At 37.0% G+C, this 20,558-nt stretch overlaps 1 long non-coding RNA gene across 1 annotated transcript; it reads left to right on the top strand.

Annotated features, from left to right (window-relative positions):
- The first annotated feature begins 3,830 nt into the window (after positions 1 to 3,830).
- LOC117079038 lies at positions 3,831 to 20,400 on the top strand. Its single transcript, XR_004435254.1, has 3 exons — positions 3,831 to 4,047; positions 19,854 to 20,029; positions 20,127 to 20,400. It is a non-coding gene; the product is annotated as an uncharacterized LOC117079038 (long non-coding RNA).
- Positions 20,401 to 20,558: the final 158 nt, after the last annotated feature.

The following is a 20,558-nucleotide window of genomic DNA, read 5'->3' as shown; positions in this document are numbered from 1 at the left end:
GATCGTTTTTCTTACGCAATCCTCAAACAACACATGCTGAACTTGAAGTCAACTTCATGCATGTGAATTGCAGCTGTTAGGTCACTTTCTTTACTGTTCTTATTGTTAAGTTTTCTTAATGATTTTTGGTAGGGAGCTTTGAAGATACATCAAATGTCAATATTGATCTAATTCTACTGTACATAATACAATTTATGTTGCAGAGATTTTAAAAAGACTAATAATAAAAAGTCAACTTTAAACTAGAGTTCAGCTGACTAGAACTCTCAAGCAACTTTTTTCTCCTCAATTTTTACTTACAGAGAAAGATATTGTGACAAGTCAGCAACTTATATAAGGAATATGCTTTAAAAAACTAACATCTCTAAGGTGAAATTTGAGAATCAGGCCACAATCTATTCTTTTTTTCTTTTTTTGAGATGGAGTTTTGCCCTTGTCACCCAGGTATATTTAACATTTACATCAGTAGAATTGTGCAATGACAACTAAGGTTTAGAATGAATCATTAAGGAAGAATTTTATTTATTTACCACTAATCAAAAGACAAAAATAAAGGTTGACTTATTTTCTATATATAAATATACACACATGTTTTCATAGCAAGGCTTAATTGAAAAGGATTTCAGTTGCTCAAGTTTCTGATTACCGTGGGAGAACAATGAATTCCTTCAGAACACTGTTTAATTCATTTTTCTTTTATATGTGACCTATAATTTCTAACTTATGAGAGTAGTTGGAAGATGTTTTGAATTAGTATCCCATTTCAAAAGAGATAGGGATCTTTCTGATTTGGCGTGACCTACTTCTTGGCAAGTAGTGTAAAAATATTTGGATATGAAAATGAAATCTAAATCCCAACTTTAGATCAGGATATTAAATATCACTCAGTAATTTACTTGGGGTTTATTAAATTCTGAATAAAATTTAGTCTGTTCTCTGTGGGAAGAAAAATCATTACATAGTGGTATCAAGGGGTTCCAAGTCTAACGTGGAGGATTTTTCTTAGTGTCTGCCAAGTCAAATGGATAAAGGAAATCATAAAGAAACAGATGAATACATTTGACTACATTAAAAAACATAAATCATATTTAATAAAAAGTCTTTTATTGATTTGTTTAGTTCCTGCCTTGTTTAATTAAGGATATTGAGGTAGTTGAAGTAGACTAAAAAGGAAAATATGCAAATTAAAAGGCAAATAACCTTTAGGAAAAATGTTTTAAGTATGTACAGATAGTTAATTCCTTGATTAAATGAATAGCACATAAAATTGATAAGAATATTAACATTCTCATAGGCTAATGGGAATAAAAATTGACCGATACTTTGATAAAAGGAACTAGAACTATGAAATAAATTGAGAAATGTGTCCAATGTCAATAATAGTAAAATAGATGCATATTTTATTCAATTGTAAAAATTATAATACATTGTGGATGTTTTCCAGTTACACTAACCAATGCTACAGATATGTTAAAACTGACATTTTCTTAACACTTGTGCATTATGCTTTGGTTTGTTAACACCTGGCCTATAGAATAACATCCAGATTCTTAGCACACCACCCTTTACAATCTGTTCTCAGTCTAATTTTCTCAAGGTACATCCCCATGACTTTCCCACACACAACTTTCTTGCTGGCCTTGCTGAAGAGATGTGCTTCTCACTCTTCACTGCTACTGTCCATGTTGGTCTTTCTGACAGACCATTTGCTTTCTACATTGTCATCCTCATGAATACCTATTTGTTACTCAAATTATAGTACTGGTCTCATCTCCTCTCTATTCTCTGAAGGCTTCCCTAAAGACTCTTGTAATCTTTATTTTTTTCATTCTCTCTGCCCCATAAAATATTGTCTCCAACATTGTTATAAGGACTAGGCTCAATAATCGCTTTGACACGTGGCAAATTTTCCAGGTAGGAAAGAGGTGTTCTGTGATACCTACTCATCACCTATCTGATATCCTATCAAGGAAATTATTTTGATACCTCATGCCTTATTTTGGCATATTATTTCTATTTGACTAAGATCATTTACTTCTTTTTCTTATTTTATATGATTATATACAAATGAGCATAGTCTGTTATTACTTTTCAAATGCTAACTTTTATTCTAATATCTGTCTCTACCTCTCCTCTTTCATTAGCCTTACTTCTCATACAGTATGAGTTTTAATCTTCTTACTTGTCTTCAATCCAGACTTATTGTAAGGTACTTAATTATTGCAGGTGTAAGCATCTGGTAAGTGTGGTTTATCTTCTATTGAGTCATATTGATCATTCACATTCATATATTGAATTATGTGTTATTTTTATTATAAATTACTTTTATTTTCTGTTTTATTTTACTATCATAAATTATATGCTTGTTTGTTTTTAATTTAGTTGTGTAGGTAGGCTAACTTACCAACGTGTTTTATGTCAAGATAATAAAGAAATATTACACAATATTTATTATAAAAGAGGCACTGTGTCTGGCCGGTTTGAAGCTACAAACATAATGTCTCATATCTACATGAGGTGTGTCTGGGAAGTCCCACAGAGAGCCCAACAGCCACCTTGTATAAGAACTTTGTTAGCACTAACTGGGATGAAGCAGAAAGCCTGGAAACATGAACTGACTACCCTGGCTATCTTTGTTCAACTACGTTGCCTTACAAGTGGTCAAGACTTGGGTGGCAGTTTTAAAACTGAAAATATAGATTACAATAGTCAAGGTTACTAGTCTGGACATGCAAACTTTGAGTATAAAAAGTAATTTAATAGCTCTAAGGTGAAGTAAAACTTTGAATAAAAACCAGAAGTTTCAGTGTCGTGTGGGAAATGGTCTAGATAATCTTTAATTGCAATCTGAATCTTTAGGTTCTTCAGATTCTTCACTACTGAATTCCTATAATTCCATACACACAATGTTATCAGGTATATTATTAGTGTCAAGTATGTTAAAAGTGAATCTAAATATCTTTTTTACTAAAGTAAAAATATTAAATAGTAATTATAAATTTTTGCTATCATATTGTATTTCTCAAGTCTAGCAATTGTCAATTTTCTTAAGTTTTCCAAGAATCTTTCATAGTCTTAAAAATTATGGAGGCCTTCAAAGAGCTTTTGCTTAAATGGGTAACATCTATTAATATTTTCCATAATGGAAATTAAAACTAGGACATTAAAATATAATGTAACAATTCATTTAAAGTGACAAAAGAAACACATTACAAATTATATTTAAAGAAAGAACTGTATTTTCTAAAACAAAAAATATAGTGAGCAGAATGGCATTGTTTTGCATTTTTTCAAATATCTCTAATGTCTGGTATAATGGCTGGATACTTATATTTGCTTTTGTATTTAATTTGTTGTTCTATGTTGTGGCTAAGTGTATGGAGAAAATCCATTCTTACACAGATGCATATTTGGGAAAAAAACAAGCAACATTTTAATAACCTTTTAAGATAACGGGATTTCTTTCTTGAAATATAAGTACATATGTCAAAACTCAACATGTAATTGTTTCTTAACGGTTAGTTGGAATACAGCATTGCAAATCATTTTAATGAACTTTTCACATACTGTAATACCAAAATCCAATGGCCTGTCTTGCATATTGAATGAGTCTACCCATATATGATTTTGAACATTATATATTCTTAATTTAGAAAATGTGGGTTCAATGATTTCTGATGATCTTTTCATCATTGACCCAATATTAAAAAAATCACATCAGTATCACCACTGATCTCTTGAAAAAATCATTAAGTATTGTGAATCCATCAGTCTCATCACAGCAGATAAAAATCTCTAGCATTCTACTCTTCACGTAAAAGCATGGATTGTATCACTGGTAACAGATACGCCTAATACTCAAGTGTGAATAACCATAGTGTTTTTGTCATTGTTTTAATTTAAGATGATGGTCCAAGGGAAAAAATATCCAGTTCAGCCTGCAACTCAACAACTGTACGAAAGCTTTTTTCCAAGAAAAAATTGTATTTCTGGATGGCATCAGTGGCGATTTACACATACTTCCCCTTTTATCAAAAGAACATTAAGGTAGGTACGTAAAGAGTCAAGATTTAATGTAATTTATGTTTTGTATTCTTTCATCAAAAATATTTTTAGGGAGCACATATTTAGGGCGACTTGAATCTATGTCTCCCAGGTTGCAGTCTTCAAATTCAGCCCAAATAAACTCTCCATTTACATTTATTTTTTTTATTATTATTTTTTTTTGAGATGGAGTCTTTCCTCTCTATCACCCAGGCTGGAGTGCAGTGGTGTGATCTCAGCTCACTGCAACCTCCACCTCCCGGGTCCAAGTGATTCTCCTGCTTCAGCCTTCCGAGTAGCTGGGGTTACAGGTGCCTACCACCATGCCCAGCTAATTTTTGTATTTTTAGTAGAGAAGGGTTTTTACCATGTTGTCCTGGCTGGTGTCAAACTCCTGACCTCAGGTGATCCACCTGCCTCAGCCTCCCAAAGTGCTGGGATTACAGGTGTGAGCCACTGTGCCTGGCCAAAAAAAGAACATTCTTAAATGAAACCAGCATTTTTTTTTTTCTTTTCCTGCACGTGCATGGTAGGAAAAAATACAATGAGCACTAATACAGTTTGGCTCTATTTCCTTGATTTGTGCTAAGAACCACTATTTTTACCCTTCATTTCGCCATTGTGAAAATATTAATTTACTTAGTGAAAAAGGTAAATAACATCTTAGTACTAGTAGGAAAAGTTTTTGACAGATCCCCGCAGGTAGGGTCTCCATCTCAGGTGTTCACAGAGCACCCTTTGAGAACTGCTGGTCTAGTCCTTCTATCTTTCTCTCTCTAGAATGATTATTTCTTGCTTTTTCTCTATCCTAAAACTTACATCTCTGTCTCCATCCTCATTCTTAACTTTATTTACTTAAATATAGAGAATTTCTCAAACTCCTTTATCAAATCTACCTACCAACCAGCACCTGGGTCAAAATATTCTGCCTTCCTTCCCATTTCTGTGGCTGAATTATCTATTCGTGCTCCTATCTCATGCCATCTCCACCACTTTTGCCTTTGATTCTGAGACAGGAGTTCAGCAAAACCTGTTTCTCAAGACACAGGTTACAAAGACCTTGCTGATAAAACAGAATGCTGTAAAGAAGCCAGCAGAAACCAATGAGAATCAAGATGGCAACAAAAGCTACCTCTGGTTGTTCTTAACGCTCGTTATGCACTAATTATAATGGATAAGGCTGCTAAAAGAAACTCCTACCATTGCCACCAGTTTACAAATGCCATGGCAACATTTGGAAGTTACATGGTCCAAAAGGGCAGGAACCCTCAGTTCCACTCCCTGCTTTTTTCCCAGAAAACTGATAAATAATCTACCCTATATTTAGCATAAAATCAAGAAATAACCATAAGGATGGCCAGCCAACAACCCATGAGGGCTACTCTGCCTAGGGAGTAGCCACCCTTTTACTCTTTTGTTTTCTTAATAAACGTGCTTTCATTTTACTCTGTTGTCTCACTCTTGAATTCTTTCCTGTGCAAAGTCGACAACCCCCTGGGCCTCCTGAGCTGAGCCTCAATTTTGGGGTTTGCTGTGTGACAATTCCATCTTCCTAAGATGTTTAAAATTGGACTCTTCATCTTCTTCCCAACATGGTACATTGGCAGTCTTCTCATCTCAATTAATGGCAACTCAACCCTTTCTATTATGTTGGCCTAAAGCCTTGAAATCATCCTGCATGACTCTCTTCTATCATCCCTGACAGCTACCCTGTCAGGATACCACGTTTATTCTAGCTTCAAAATACATTTAGTTTTGAGTTCTGTCTTAACACCCCCACTGCTACTGCTCTGGTTCAAGCCACCACTGATTATTATTCTAATTGGTTTGTAATTGGTCTTTTGTCTTCCAGTCTTGATTTTCTATAGCCTGTTATCAAAACAACAGCTAAAGAGATATTTTAAAAACTTAAGTCAAATCACATTAATTTCAAAAGTCATCCTATCACACTTAACGTGATAGCAGAAATCTTCAACAGTCTGTTAGCTTTGCATGATTTGGCCTTCAATCTTTTCTTCCTTTCTCACTGACCTTATCTCCTTTCTCTCTTTGCCTGACTTACTTTGCTCAAATCACAGAGGCCTCCTTGCAGATCTTTGGAGCCACAAGGCATGATCCTAATTTACAGCCATGCTGTACTTCTTCCTGAAGGGCATTTCCCCCAATACCTGATTTCCCCCTCACTTCACATTGCTTCTCAAATGCCACTAATCAGAAAACTCTCCTTGCGTACCTATATAAAGTAGCCTTACTACAGCCACTCTATTTCCTTAACTTGCTCAATGCATACTTATAGTAAGTATCATCCTTGGACATATTATTTGTTTATTTAATTATTTGTTGTCTATTTCTATGATTCTATTAGAATGTAAGCTCTGTGAAGACAGGGACATTTTCTTTTTTTTTAAACTTTAAGTTTCAGGCTACATGTGCAGAATGTGCAGGTTTGTTACAAAGGTATCTGTGTGCCATGGTGGTTGGCTGCACTTGCCAGCCCACTAAGCCCCACATGCATTAGCTATTTGTCCTAATACTCTCCCTCCCCTTGCCACCCCCCCACCCTTTCTAGCTCCAGTGTGTGTTGTTCCCCTCCCTGTGTCCATATGTCCTGATTGTTCAACTCCCACTTATGAGTGAGAACATGTGGTGTTTGGTTTTCATTTCTTGTGTTAGTTTGCTTAGGATGATGGCTTCTAGCTTCATCAATGTCAAGACAGGGACAATTTTCTGATTGTTACTGCTATGTTTCTGACTCCTAGAACAGTTCCTGGCATGTAGCAGGCATTCAATACAGATATTTTTGACACTTAGATCAAGATGGCTGACTAAAGGTGCTCAGCACTAACCTCCCTAAAAAAGAAGGACCAAAACAACAAATAGATAACCACAAGTTGAATAGAGTGTCTAGAGAACACTGGAATTTAGCAAGGAAGTGACAGAGACTCTCTGAGGCATGGAGGCTTGGGATAGGACCATAGAGAGCAAAGCAAACAAACTGGCCAGGATTAACTGGAAGAACTCATTTAGGGAGAAGTCAGGGAAGAGATCCTCAGCAGTCCACACTCTTACTACAGAGTCCTGCAGTCCTAGTTATAAGAGACCCCAATAGCCCTGCAGGCCCCGAACACAATATAGGGAGTTGGCTGGAGTCCACAAAACTGTATTATTCTACAGAGGAAATTTACACTGGGTCCTCCTAACTCACTGACACTCAGGTTACTGCAGCCTGGTGTCATTTTGAGAAGGGAGCAAACACAAGACTGCATCCTGCCCAGAGGCCTAATAGCCCTTGCATCTCCATATCCCTGGGGCACCATTGACATGACACCACATCTACCCAGAGGGCTGCAGTGTTTTGACACCAATGATGCAGCCATGACCTTGGGACCCAAGCCAACACAGTGCCCTGTACTCTGGGGAACAAGAGGTCCAGCACAGCAGGAAAGTTGCCCTCAAGACAGTGGGAGCCAGTGTGTGATCTTCTCAGAGCCTGAGAGCTGCCCACCTGGGGTCTGCTGACTTACCATCAGCAACTCTGTCCCCTTCAGCAGTGGAACCACCCAGGGGCTGAAAACTGGCTTGCCAATAGCCAGCTCACTGTTGTCAGAAACCCTGCCCCCTTCAATGACGGGATTGAATCACCAGAGCCCAACAACCAGCTCACGCAAGGCCTGCTGCCCCCACTGTCAGGTAACTTTGTCCCTTTGGCAGCAGAACCACATGGGAGCCTGAAGATCAGCCTACATGGGGCTTACTACTGCCACCACCAGCAACCCTACCTTCCTCAACAGTGGGGCTGCTATGCACCTGCATGGCACCCAGAGGTCCAAGGACTGGTCTGCCTGGTTCTCACTACTACCACCATTGACACCGTGCCCCTTCCAGCAGCATAGCTATTGCACACCTGTGCATGTCTCTCAGGGACCTGAGGGATCTACCTTCGCAGTGTCGTCATCCTCAGCAAAGCCACATCATAGCCTCCACAAGCAACCACAGCCTACACCACTGAGGCATTTGCAGACACTGCTGTTATTGATTATGGCCAAAGAAATCATGCAGAGACTACACTACTGCATTCACCCAGAAACAAAACCAAGCACCCTACCTAACCAGCACTATAGGACACATTTACAGGAAAAGGTCTCTAATTATGAAAGCTACTTCATAAAGTTGGGAGAAGTAACTATTTCACCAGAAGTTCAGATATAAACATAGGGCCACAAGAAACCAAAACCAAAACCAAACCAAAACAAAACAAAAAACAGGAAGGAAACAGAACATCTCCAAAAGAACACAATAATTATCGAGTAACATGCCTCAAAGAAAAGGAAATGTGTGAAATGCCTGATATGGAATTCAAAATAATAATCTTAATATTAACAAAATCAAGGAAACAATTCATGATCTAATAAGATTCAGCAGGAAAAGCAAGGGTGGTTAATGGGTACAAAAATAAAGTTAGAATGAATAAGATCTAGTATTTGATAGCACAACAGGGTGACAATAATTTATTGTACATTTAAAAATAACAAGAGTATAGCCGGAGTGTTCATAACACAAAGAAATGATAAATGCTTGAAGTGGTGAATACCCTATTTACCCTGATGTGATTATTATACATTGTATGCCTGCATCAACATATCTCATGTACCCCATAAATATATACAACTACTATGTACACATAACAAAAATCTAAAAATTAAAAAAGAGATTCAACAGAGAGATAGATATCATAAAAAAGAACAAAACAGAAATGTTGGAAGTGAATAATTCAAGGAATTAAACAAAAAATCCAATTGAGAGCTTCAACAATAGACTAGAGCAAGTAGAAGAAAGCATTTCTAAATGTGAAAACAGGTCTTTTAAAAATAACCATTGGACACAAAAAAAGAAAAAGAAAAAGGAGGAAAAAAGAATGGAGAAATCCTGTGTGACATATGGGACACCATTAAGCAAACAAAGTTTGTGCTGTGGGAGTTTCAGAAGCAGAAGAGATGGGAAAAGGCATAGAAAACCTATTTAACAAAATAATAGCTGAAACTTTCCCTAGTCTTGGGAGAGATATGGACTTCCAGATACACAAAGTTCAAAGCTTCCCAAATAGATTCAACCCCAAAAGATTTTCTACAAGGCACATTGTAGGCAAACTGTCAAAATTAAAAGACAGAGAAAGAATTCTAAAAGCAGCAAGATAAAAGCATCAAGTCATATATAAGGGAATCCTCTTCAGACAAACAGATTTCTCAGCAGAAACCTTATAGGCTAGAAGAGAATAAGGTGATATACACAAAATGCTGAAAGAAAGAAATTGATAGGCAATAATACTATAGCTGATAAAGCTATCTTTCAGAAATGAAGAAGAAATGAATTCTTTCCCAGAAATGCACAAGCTTGTCATTACCACTAGACTGTCTGTACAAGAAATGTCTAAGGGAGTCACACATTTGAAAGAGAAAAGATGGTATCTACCATAATGAAAACACATGAAAGTGTAAAACTCACTGGTAAAACAGGTACACAAATGAGAAAAAGAAAGGAATCAAAGTTAATACTACAGAATATCACTAAACCACAAAGATAAATAAAAAGAGAAGAAGAAACAAAGGATACACAAACAACTAGAAAACATTTAACAAAATGCTAAGAGTAAGTCCTTGCTTATCAATAACAACCTTGGATGTAAGTAGTTTAAGTTCCTGAATTAAAATATATAGACTGTCTAAATGGATAAAAAACAAGATCTAACTATATACTGCCTACAAGAAATTCACTTCACCTATAACGACACACAAAAACTGAAAGTGAATAGAAAGAAAAAGATATTTCACACAAAAAGAAATCAAAAGTAAGAGTAGCTATGCTTATACCAAACAAAAAAGACTTTAAGTCAGAAAACATAAAAGAAGCTAGAAAGGCATTACATAATGATAATGATAAAGGAATCAGTTCAGCAAGAGGTTATAACTATGCTTCAGTATTACACGCACACACACATACACACACACACACCCACACCCAATACCGCAGCACCCAGATATATAAAACGAATATTATTAGAGCTAAAAAGGTAAGGGTGGCATGTTAGGTACATATTTGTTATTTCACCATTTACTGGCTAGCAAGACTTGACAAGAATATGTGTCTAGCATGGGCAACTGAGCCTCACTTGGTATTTCATTTAGCATTTCAAGTGTGTGATGAAGTTGCCTTGTCTGGTGAAATTTTATGTGGCCAGATATGCACAGGTCTGAATTCACAAAAGACCTCATTTTCCTAATCAAGAACAGGTTTAAAAGAGATTCATACATGTCCAGAGGACTTTACCTCCAGGTATGTTGAGAGAGAGAGAGAGAGAAACACACACACACAGAGAGAGAGAGAGAAAGAGAGAAATGGGGGGGCGGGGCGGAGAGAGAGAGAGAGAAAAACAGAGAGAGAAAGAGACAGACACAGAGAAAGACAGAGAGAGAAACAGAGAGAGAGATACACTAAAGGTAGAGGTTAGCAAATTGAAGACCTTTGAAGCATACCACTTTCTTTTCTGTATACTTGATTTCTAAAAAGTAGAAGTGAAATTTTACTTTACCATAGTAAATTCTAATAAATGCAACTTTGCTTAATTAAGCTTTGGTGATATTTTTGGAAATACAACAATGTGAAAGTTCTACCAAGATCTTTTCAAGAAATCTTCATTGCAGCAACTCAAGACCCTCAACTCAAAAACAGTGTGCTTCACGAAGGTTCCTTGAGCCTCCTGTTTGGGCTATGCTATCTCACACTGCAGTATGAGATATTTCACCTTGGGTCTGACCTATTATTTGCTTTTTGTTGAGCTCCCAAGTGCGAAGGTTTGTTATTGTTTCCTCAGAAATTAGATCTCCTTTAATAAGCCTTTTATTATGTAATCAGATTTAAAAGTTTTTTGCTTATTGGAAAACTGCCTTGCTGGTAATAACATTATTTTCTCTGTCTATCCTTCTCCTTATTTGATGTGATTCTGCTACAGCAAATTCACAGGGAAGAGAACCAGTTTAGGCCCTGTTGAGCCCATTCTTTAAGACAGGCCTGGGACCTAAGGAATTCAGAAGTTTTCTCCTTAGAATGGCATTCTTTAGATGCATTTTGCCTTCGGTCACTTATTAAAAACTTTACGAAAACTTTACCCACACTTACCTTGTTTTTTCTAGTGAGAGTCTGACTGCAGAAAAGATCTCCTCTTCAAACCTTCTATCTACTAGGAAATGCGTATTTTTCAGATTTTAGGCAGCCCACCAATTAGGTTGTGGAGTCTCAAAACATGGAGAGCATAAGCAATGCGTTCAACTGATTGTTGTGTACAATATGACATCTTACTAGAGGTAAAATCCGCCTGGATGGCAGAACTTAATCACTCTCACCAGAGCTTTGCCGACTAGTGAGTAATAATAGAGTTAAGATATCTACTGAAAGTAGTATGCCTTTGGAGTAGTCCATGATTTTTGAATACTGAAAAAATGAGGGTTTTTCTTTAACCTCTGCAGAAATCCCAGTGAAAAAAGTGAAAAATAATCAGCTCATTTAAGAATTTGTAGGTGTTGGCCGGGCGCGGTGGCTCAAGCCTGTAATCCCAGCACTTTGGAAGGCCTAGACGGGCGGATCACGAGGTCAGAAGATCGAGACCATCCTGGCTAACACGGCGAAACCCCGTCTCTACTAAAAAATACAGAAAACTAGCCGGGCGAGGTGGCGGGCGCCTGTAGTCCCCGCTACTTGGGAGGCTGAGGCAGGAGAATGGCGTAAACCCGGGAGGCGGAGCTTGCAGTGAGCTGTGATCCCGCCACTGCACTCCAGCTTGGGCTACAGAGCGAGACTCCGTCTCAAAAAAAAAAAAAAAAAAAAAAGAATTTGTAGATGTTGTAATGCTTTCTAAGAAGGTGACTATGATAAAAAGTATTAATCCATACAACAAGGCAGAGCATTGAGGCTAAAAGAATTGCTCAAGCTGCTGATTGATTACACCTGCCAGGCAGCCCTCACAAAAGTACTGGCCCATATAACGCATGAGGAAGCTGACTACAATGGTTCCCACAGGCTACTATAAAATGCCAGAAATGTGGCATCACTTTGGTTCCAAGTGTGAAACAGTTACTGGGGAAAAACCCGGTAGATAATTGGACAATTGATGTCTGGTGCTTTCAGGATAAGTGCTTTGTGATGCCAGACATTACAAAATATTCCCTAAGCCAGAGAGGACAAATCAGCTATTATACTCAAGCAACTGGTGGAAGGGACTTTTTGCAAAGGGGTGAGGTGCCTTTGTGCAAGTCTTATCTAACAAAACATTGAAAAATTATTATTTTCAATATTATGTGATCAAAGTTCCAGCTGAGACCAAATAAGGCTACCAATAATAGTAGCTTTTAGATAGTATCTGAAAACAAATTGCTTTGCACCATGGCTCAGTGTGGAAGTGCACAACGAGGAAGAAAGAAAAATATATGGTAAATGTTAAAAATTACATACCGTTAAAAGTTGAGACTTAGAATAAGAAGTATCTATCTGCAGTCATACTCCTGATTCTTCCTTCCAGAAGAAACCATTTTCTGTTATTTTCAGAGCTTGTCTCCATACTTCTAAATATAATTGTATCATTTTTAAAAATTTTCAGTTTAGATATTAAAATTGTTAACTAAAGAGATTCAGCTCTTTTACATGAACCTACCAGTTCCATTATTTTCTCTCTTCCCATCTTCCCAAAGTAGTTATATCACAATTGATTAAATTGTTATTTGGTTTTTACACTATCATCACGCTTTAAATATTTTCAGCTAAGCAATTTATTAAATTTATTGTTTCTTGTATTTTTTATTTTCTATTTTTCTTTCATGTACCTCTAACTAATTAATTCCCAAATATTTTGATGGAACTGCAATCTCTTGTCCATATATCCAAGCAGCTGTTTTGTTTGTTTGTTTATTGTCCTTTTTAGATATTTCTTAGAGTTCTCAATCCTTCTGCTCCAAGTTTTACTGGTTACTTTCTTTGTTTCACAGATGGAATCTTGAGACTCTCCATTATGATCAGTCGGGGAATTTCCCTTTACCTCTTTCCTTCATCCTGTATCCTGAATACCATGTTTTCATTATTTCTTGTACTCTGCTGGAGTACAAATCCTACAGTAGATTATTGATAAGGGCTGTAACTATTTTGCCTTCAGTTTTTGAGATGTTTGGGGATTCATCTTACTGGCTTCCTGCACAGTCTTCCTTAGTTATCAGCTTTCTCTATCAGTTACTATCCATTCTTCTAAGTTCTAAAATTTTGTTACATCTCTTATTTGCTGCTGTTTCCTACTCTGTTCTCTTTATCTTTACACATTGCACATATTTTATTCCTTTATTGTCATTGTAGTGGGGTTTCAGGAGGGAGCAAGTAGCAGCACATTTGTTCAATATACCGTGTTAACTATAAAACTCTCAACTCATTTTTAATTACCAGAATTGAGAATGACTAATTTGGTGTGCAATACAGTGAAGGCCAGAAGGAGCTCAGGAAAAAAGTCATTCAACAGAACAGTTAATGTATTAAATTGCTGCTGCCAGATGGAGGTTATGCATTCTTCACCGTTGAGGATATTGTGGGCTTTCCCTCCTGTTTTCATTTTTAGTTTCACTAAACAAAATGGGCACTAGATGGCTCTATAAAAGCATATATATTCAGAACATTCCATTCAGCTCAAGAATTAAAAAGCATAAAATCTTTTAGAACAAAAGAAAATTTAAGCATCTTTTTTAGTTATGAGAAAGTGAGTTGAAAACTATTACTAGCCATTAAGGAATAAATTACACACTTTAAATTTTTGAAGTGTTCTTTATTGTCAATAAATATTTATCAAATATGTATGAAATGCCAGCTACTAGGAGCAGTGCTGGAGCTGTGGTGATAAGAGAAATAAAAACGGCCCTGTGGAATTTACTGGCAAAAAAAATTTCAGAAGATAAACAAATAATTACAAATGATGAATTAAATAGTTTCAAGAATGCAAAGTTTTTTTTTTTTTTAATTTTCCACGTTTATATCCTAATTTTCTTTTTTTTTTCCTTTTTTTTTAATTATACTTTTTTTTTTTTTTTTTTTTTTTTGAGACGGAGTCTCGCTCTGTCACCCGGACTGGAGTGCAGTGGCCGGATCTCAGCTCACTGCAAGCTCCGCCTCCCGGGTTCCCGCCATTCTCCTGCCTCAGCCTCCCGAGTAGCTGGGACTACAGGCGCCGCCACCTCGCCCGGCTAGTTTTTTGTATTTTATTTTTAGTAGAGACGGGGTTTCACAGTGTTAGCCAGGATGGTCTCGATCTCCTGACCTCGTGATCCGCCCGTCTCGGCCTCCCAAAGTGCTGGGATTACAGGCTTGAGCCACCGCGCCCGGCCTTTTAATTATACTTTTAAGATCTGGGTTACGTGTGCAGAACATGCAGTTTTGTTACATACGTATACACGTGCCGTGGTGGTTTGCTGCACCCCTCAACCTGTCACCTACATTAGGTATTTTTCTTAATGTTATCCCTCCCCTAGCCACCTACCTCCTGACAGGCCCTGGTGTGTGATATTCCCCTCCCTGTGTCCATATGTTTTCGTTGTTCAACTCTCACAAGTGAGAACATGTGGTGTTTTGTTTTCTGATCTTGTGATAGTTTTCTGAGAATGATGGTTTCCAGTTTCATCCATGTCCCTGAAAAGGACATGAACTCATCCTTTTTTATGGCTGCATAGTATTCCATGGTGTATATGTGCCACATTTTCTTAATCCAGGCTAACATTGATGGGCATTCAGGTTGGTTTCAAGTCTTTGCTATTGTGAGTAGTGCAGCAATAAACATACGTATGCATGTGTCTTTATGGTAGAATGATTTATATTCCTTTGGGTAGATGCCCAGTAATGGGATTGCTGGGTCAAATGGTATTTCTAGTTCTAGATCCTTGAGGAATTACCACACTGTCTTCCACAATGGTTGAACTAATTTACACTCCCATCAACAGTGTAAAACCATTCCAATTTTTCCACAACCTCTCCAGCATCTGTTGTTTCCTGACTTTTTAGTGATCACCATTGTAACTGGCATGAGATGATATCTCACTGTGGTTTTGATTTGCATTTTTCTAGTGACCAGTGATGATGAGCATTTTTCATACGTCTTTTGGCTGCATAAATGTCTTCTTTTGAGAAGTATCTGTTCATATCTGTTGCCCATTTTTTGATTTTGTTGTTGTTGTTGTTATTTTCTTGTAAATTTGTTTAAGTCCTTTGTAGATTCTGGATATTAGCCTTTTGTCAGATGGATAGATTGCAAAAATTTTCTCCCATTCCGTACATTGCCTGTTTTCTCTGATAACAGTTTCTTTTTCTGTACAGAAGCTCTTTAGTTTAATTAGATCCCATTTGTCAATTTTGGCTTTTGTTGACATTGCTTTTGGTGTTTTAGACATGAGACTTTTCCTATGCCTATGTCCTGAATGGTATTGCCCAAGTTTTCTCCTAGGATTTTTATGATCCTAGGTCTTACGTTTAAGTCTTTGATCCATCTTGATTTGATTTTTGTATAAGGTGTAAGGAAAGGGTCCAGTTTCAGTTTTCTGCATATGGCTAGCCAGTTTTCCCAACACCATTTATTAAATAGGAAATCTTTTCCCCATTGCTTGTTTGTGTCAGGTTTGTCAAAGATCAGATGGTTGTAGATGTGTGGTGTTATTTCTGAGGCCTCTGTTCTGTTCCATTTGTCTATATATCTATTTTGGTACCAGTACCATGCTGTTTTGGTTACTGTAGCCTTGTAGCATAGTTTGAAGTCAGGTAACGTGATGCCTCCAGCTTTGTTCTTCTTGCCCCAGATTGTCTTGGCCATGCAGGCTCTTTTTCAGTTTCATATGAAGTTTGAAGTACTTTTTTTCCAATTCTGTGAAGAAAGTCAGTGGTAGTTTGATAGGAATAGCATTGAATCTATAAATTACCTTGGGCAGGATGGCCATTTTCATAATATTGATTCTTCCTATCCATGAGCATGGAATGTTTTTCCATTCGTTTGTGTCCTCTCTTATTTCCTAGAGCAGTGGTTTGTAGTTCTCCTTGAAGAGGTCCTTCGCATCCCTTGTAAGTTGTATTCCTAGGTATTTTATTCTTTTAGTAGCAATTGTGAATAGGAGTTCACTCATGATTTGGCTCTCTTTTTGTCTGTTATTGGTGTATAGGAATGCTTGAGATTTTTGCACATTGATTTTGTGTCCTGAGACTTTGCTGAAGTTGCTTATCAGCTTAAGGAGATTTTGGGCTGAGATGATGGGGTTTTCTAAATACACAATCATGTCATCTGCAAACAGAAACAATTTTACTTCCTCTCTTCCTATTTGAATACGCTTTATTACTTTCTGTTGCCTGATTGCCCTGGCCAGAACTTCCAAAACTATGTTGAATAGGAGTGGTGAGAGAGGGCATCCTTGTCTTGTGCTGGTTTTCAAAGGGTATGCTTCCAGTTTTTGCTTATTCAGTATGATATTGGCTGTGGGTTCATCATAAATAGCTCTTATTATTTTGAGATACGTTTCATCGATGCCTAGTTTATTGAGAGTTTTTAGCATGAAGGGGTGTTGAATTTTATCAAAGGCCTTTTCTGCATCTATTGGGATAATCATGTGGTTTTGTCTTTGGTTCTGTTTATGTGATGGATTACGTTTATTGATTTGAGTATGCTGAACCAGCCTAAGAATGCAAAGTTTTATGAAAAGATATAAGGTGGTGTTGGAACATGTAGCAGGATGTTTGACTTAGACTGGGTCAAGAAAGCTTCTTTGAGGATGTGAGGTCCCAGCTGATGTCTGAAGAATAAATAGACTGATGAAGCAACTGCCTGAAAAGATGTGTGTTCTAGGCTGAGGAGCAGCACAGTTAAGGTTCCCATGACATGGCAGAGAACATGAGATGAGAGAAGGCCAAGCTTCCTGGACTGGAGTGGATAGAGAGAGAGTGGGACTAGGTGAGGCTTGTGAGGTTTACAGGGGCCAAATCATGAAGGTCTGGGATTTCACACTGAGTCTCCAGGAGGTGGAAGCTATGAGTGTTTTAAGCACATTAGTCATGAATTTATGAATTCATGTTTTTATAGCTAACTCTTGTCACCGTGTGAAGTATGGATTGGATTTGGTAAAATTTCAACTTTTCTAAAGTTGTCCAAATCACTGGATTAATGATGGTCACCAAGGAATGATTGAAATCAGTGTATAGTAGTGGCTTTAAGGATGTGGCTTAGAATCTAGTTAGGGACATGGTAGTCCCCCAGATAAAACCATCAAAGGAAACTTTTGCAGAATACATATATATATTTTTTTTTCTCATATATCTTATATTTTAAAAATGTATACATGTATCCATATTGATATGGTTTGACTCTGCGTCCCCACACAAATCTCATCTTGAATTGTAATCCTCATGTGTTGAGTGAGGGAAGTGATTGGATTATGGGGGGTGGTTTCCCCCATGCTGTTCTCATGATAGTGAGTGAGTCTCACAAGATCTGATGGTTTTAAAAGTGGCAGTTTTTCCTATGCTGACTCTCTCTTTCTCCTGCCAGATTGTGAAGAAGATACCTGCTTTTCCCTCTGCCCCAATTGTAAGTTTCCTAAGGCCTTCCAAGCCATGTGGAAATATGTCAATTAAATATCCTTTATAAATTACCCAGTCTTGGGTAGTGTCTTTATAGCAGTGTGAACAGTGTGAAAAAGGACTAACACACACACACACAGCACTATAGCTAAATGCTTACAGTATAATGTGGTCTATGATTCTTATTAAAGTTATTTTATTTTTTTGATTAAAGTTTTAGTTAAATAAAAATTACTTTATTGTTTATTTTTAATTAAATAGGCATTATTTTAATTGATATTTGGTTTGGATTGTATCATAAGATGTGAAGGGATTGAGAATGAGGTACAATGGCATAACTTTGCCTATTTCTTGTTATTTCTCATATATTATGTATAACATGTAATATTATTCTCCACTATGTGTTTGTACTAGTTTAGCCTTAATCAGTGCGGTCTTCATTTGATCTATAATTGAACAACCCAAGCCATAGGAACATACTATAAATTTTTCTTTTTCTTTTTTTTTTTTTTATTATACTTTAAGTTCTAGGGTACATGTGCATAACGTGCAGGTTTGTTACATATGTATACTTGTGCCATGTTGGTGTGCTGCACCCATCAACTCGTCAGCACCCATCAATTCGTCATTTATATCATGTATAACTCCCAATGCAATCACTCCCCCCTCCCCCCTCCCCATGATAGGCCCCGATGTGTGATGTTCCCCTTCCCGAGTCCAAGGGATGTCATTGTTCAGTTCCCACCTATGAGTGAGAACATGCGGTGTTTCGTTTTCTGTTCTTGTGATAGTTTGCTAAGAATGATGGTTTCCAGCTGCATCCATGTCCCTACAAAGGACGCAAACTCATCCTTGTTTATGGCTGCATAATATTCCATGGTGTATATGTGCCACATTTTCTTAATCCAGTCTGTCACAGATGGGCATTTGGGTTGATTCCAAGTCGTTGCTATTGTGAATAGTGCCGCAATAAACATACGTGTGCATGTGTCTTTATAGCAGCATGATTTATAATCCTTTGGGTATATACCCAGTAATGGGATGGCTGGGTCATATGGTACATCTAGATCTAGATCCTTGAGGAATCGCCATACTGTTTTCCATAATGGTTGAACTAGTTTACAATCCCACCTACAGTGTAAAAGTATTCCTATTTCTCCACATCCTCTCCAGCACCTGTTGTTTCCTGACTTTTGAATGATTGCCATTCTAACTGGTGTGAGATGGTATCTCATTGTGGTTTTGATTTGCATTTCTCTGATGGCCAGTGATGATGAGCATTTTTTCATGTGTCTGTTGGCTGTATGAATGTCTTCTTTTGAGAAATGTCTGTTCATATCCTTTGCCCACTTTTTGATGGGGTTGTTTGTTTTTTTCTTGTAAATTTGTTTGAGTTCTTTGTAGATTCTGGATATTATCCCTTTGTCAGATGAGTAGATTGCAAAAATTTTCTCCCATTCTGTAGGTTGCCTGTTCACTCTGATGGTAGTTTCTTTTGCTGTGCAGAAGCTCTTTAGTGTCTAGAAATTTTAGAGTTGGAAAGGGTGTTACTGATCAATTTTTTTTTTAAATTTTACACTGTGTTTTTGTGGAATCTTAGGCAGTTCCTTTAGGGTGTCTATAAGTTGCCTGGGAAGTGGATGAGTTTCAAACTGGCAATACTCTGCCTTCCTCTGCTTTAACTGGAGAAACTCTGCTTATTGGTAAGCTTTTGTGCAAAATTTCATATGATGAGAACTTTATGTTGATATAAAGTTGGAAATACTCTGATTTTGTTCAATATACTCATTTTCATGGGAGCACACTGAGGGCCAAGATTGTAAAAGGATTTTCCCAAGTTCCAAATAAAAGAAACAGGAATTTCCCTTAGACATCTGGTGTAAGCAACTCACGAATTCCATTACACACAAAGATAAGCTGATGTGTAAATAAATTTGTATGACTTTTTAAAATGAGAAACCCCAACTATTTCAATAAGAAATGTAGAATTCCCAGAGTAAATAGAAATTAAAAGTTATACAATTATATATAAATAAAAAAATTGTTCTCTTGTATGATGAAATCATATTCTTGTTTTAAATTGTACTGCTTTGCTTAGGTCCATGTTTAAATATAGTAGCATTTACTATAATCTCTTACAGATTATAGATGTTCAAAATTTTTTTTCTGACCCTTTTTAGGAGTATCTGGAAGGAGGCTACACAGGAATTAGCAGGAAAGAAGTGACGACAAAATTTATCAGTTAAGAAGTGACCAAAGAATTAACTGCAACTCCCATCTGGTGCACTATCACATAGTGAAGTGTTAAGTGACAATAGCAATGTAAGAACCTGGCTGCTCTTGGGGATACTTTCAGGTTAGTAAGTCCTAAAAATTCAAATACTGGAATAATAACAGTCCTAAGAATTCAAATGCCCATTTTTCTAGGAGAAAATTAATTTCTTTTTTTGTAGTTTTGGGAATCTGGCTCAGAGAATCATGAAAGACCAGCGGAGGCATCACTGTAAACAAGAGTAATAACCACAATATTTAACCATCAATAGGAAGAGGACTTAAAGCAATCAGAATACTTGATGTCACTAAGTCTGGTTCAAAGTTTTTGGGATCCTCTACTGATTCAGATATTATCCCTTCAGTTGCTGGATCCTGGGTTTGCTAGGGGGAAGGGATAGGGGCTTAGGATAGTGACTATTTACCAAGTACTATAGAAATATGTCAATGTACTAATGTTACTGGCTGAAATTCAGCTCCTTTTATGGGAATAAAAAGTCTTTCTCTTTGAAGAATGTTGCCCGGAAATTTATCTGGATCTACTGTATTTATTTCTTAAATCTCTTCTCTTGCCCATCTGTGCACTCATGCAAAATTTGATCGTGGATTTGCTC

Source organism: Trachypithecus francoisi, unplaced genomic scaffold (genome assembly GCF_009764315.1).
Source record: "Trachypithecus francoisi isolate TF-2019V2 unplaced genomic scaffold, Tfra_2.0 Lachesis_group7, whole genome shotgun sequence".
Taxonomy (NCBI): domain Eukaryota; kingdom Metazoa; phylum Chordata; class Mammalia; order Primates; family Cercopithecidae; genus Trachypithecus; species Trachypithecus francoisi.
The sequence above is the reverse complement of the archived record's forward strand: the minus strand, read 5'-3'. Positions and strand labels throughout refer to the sequence as shown.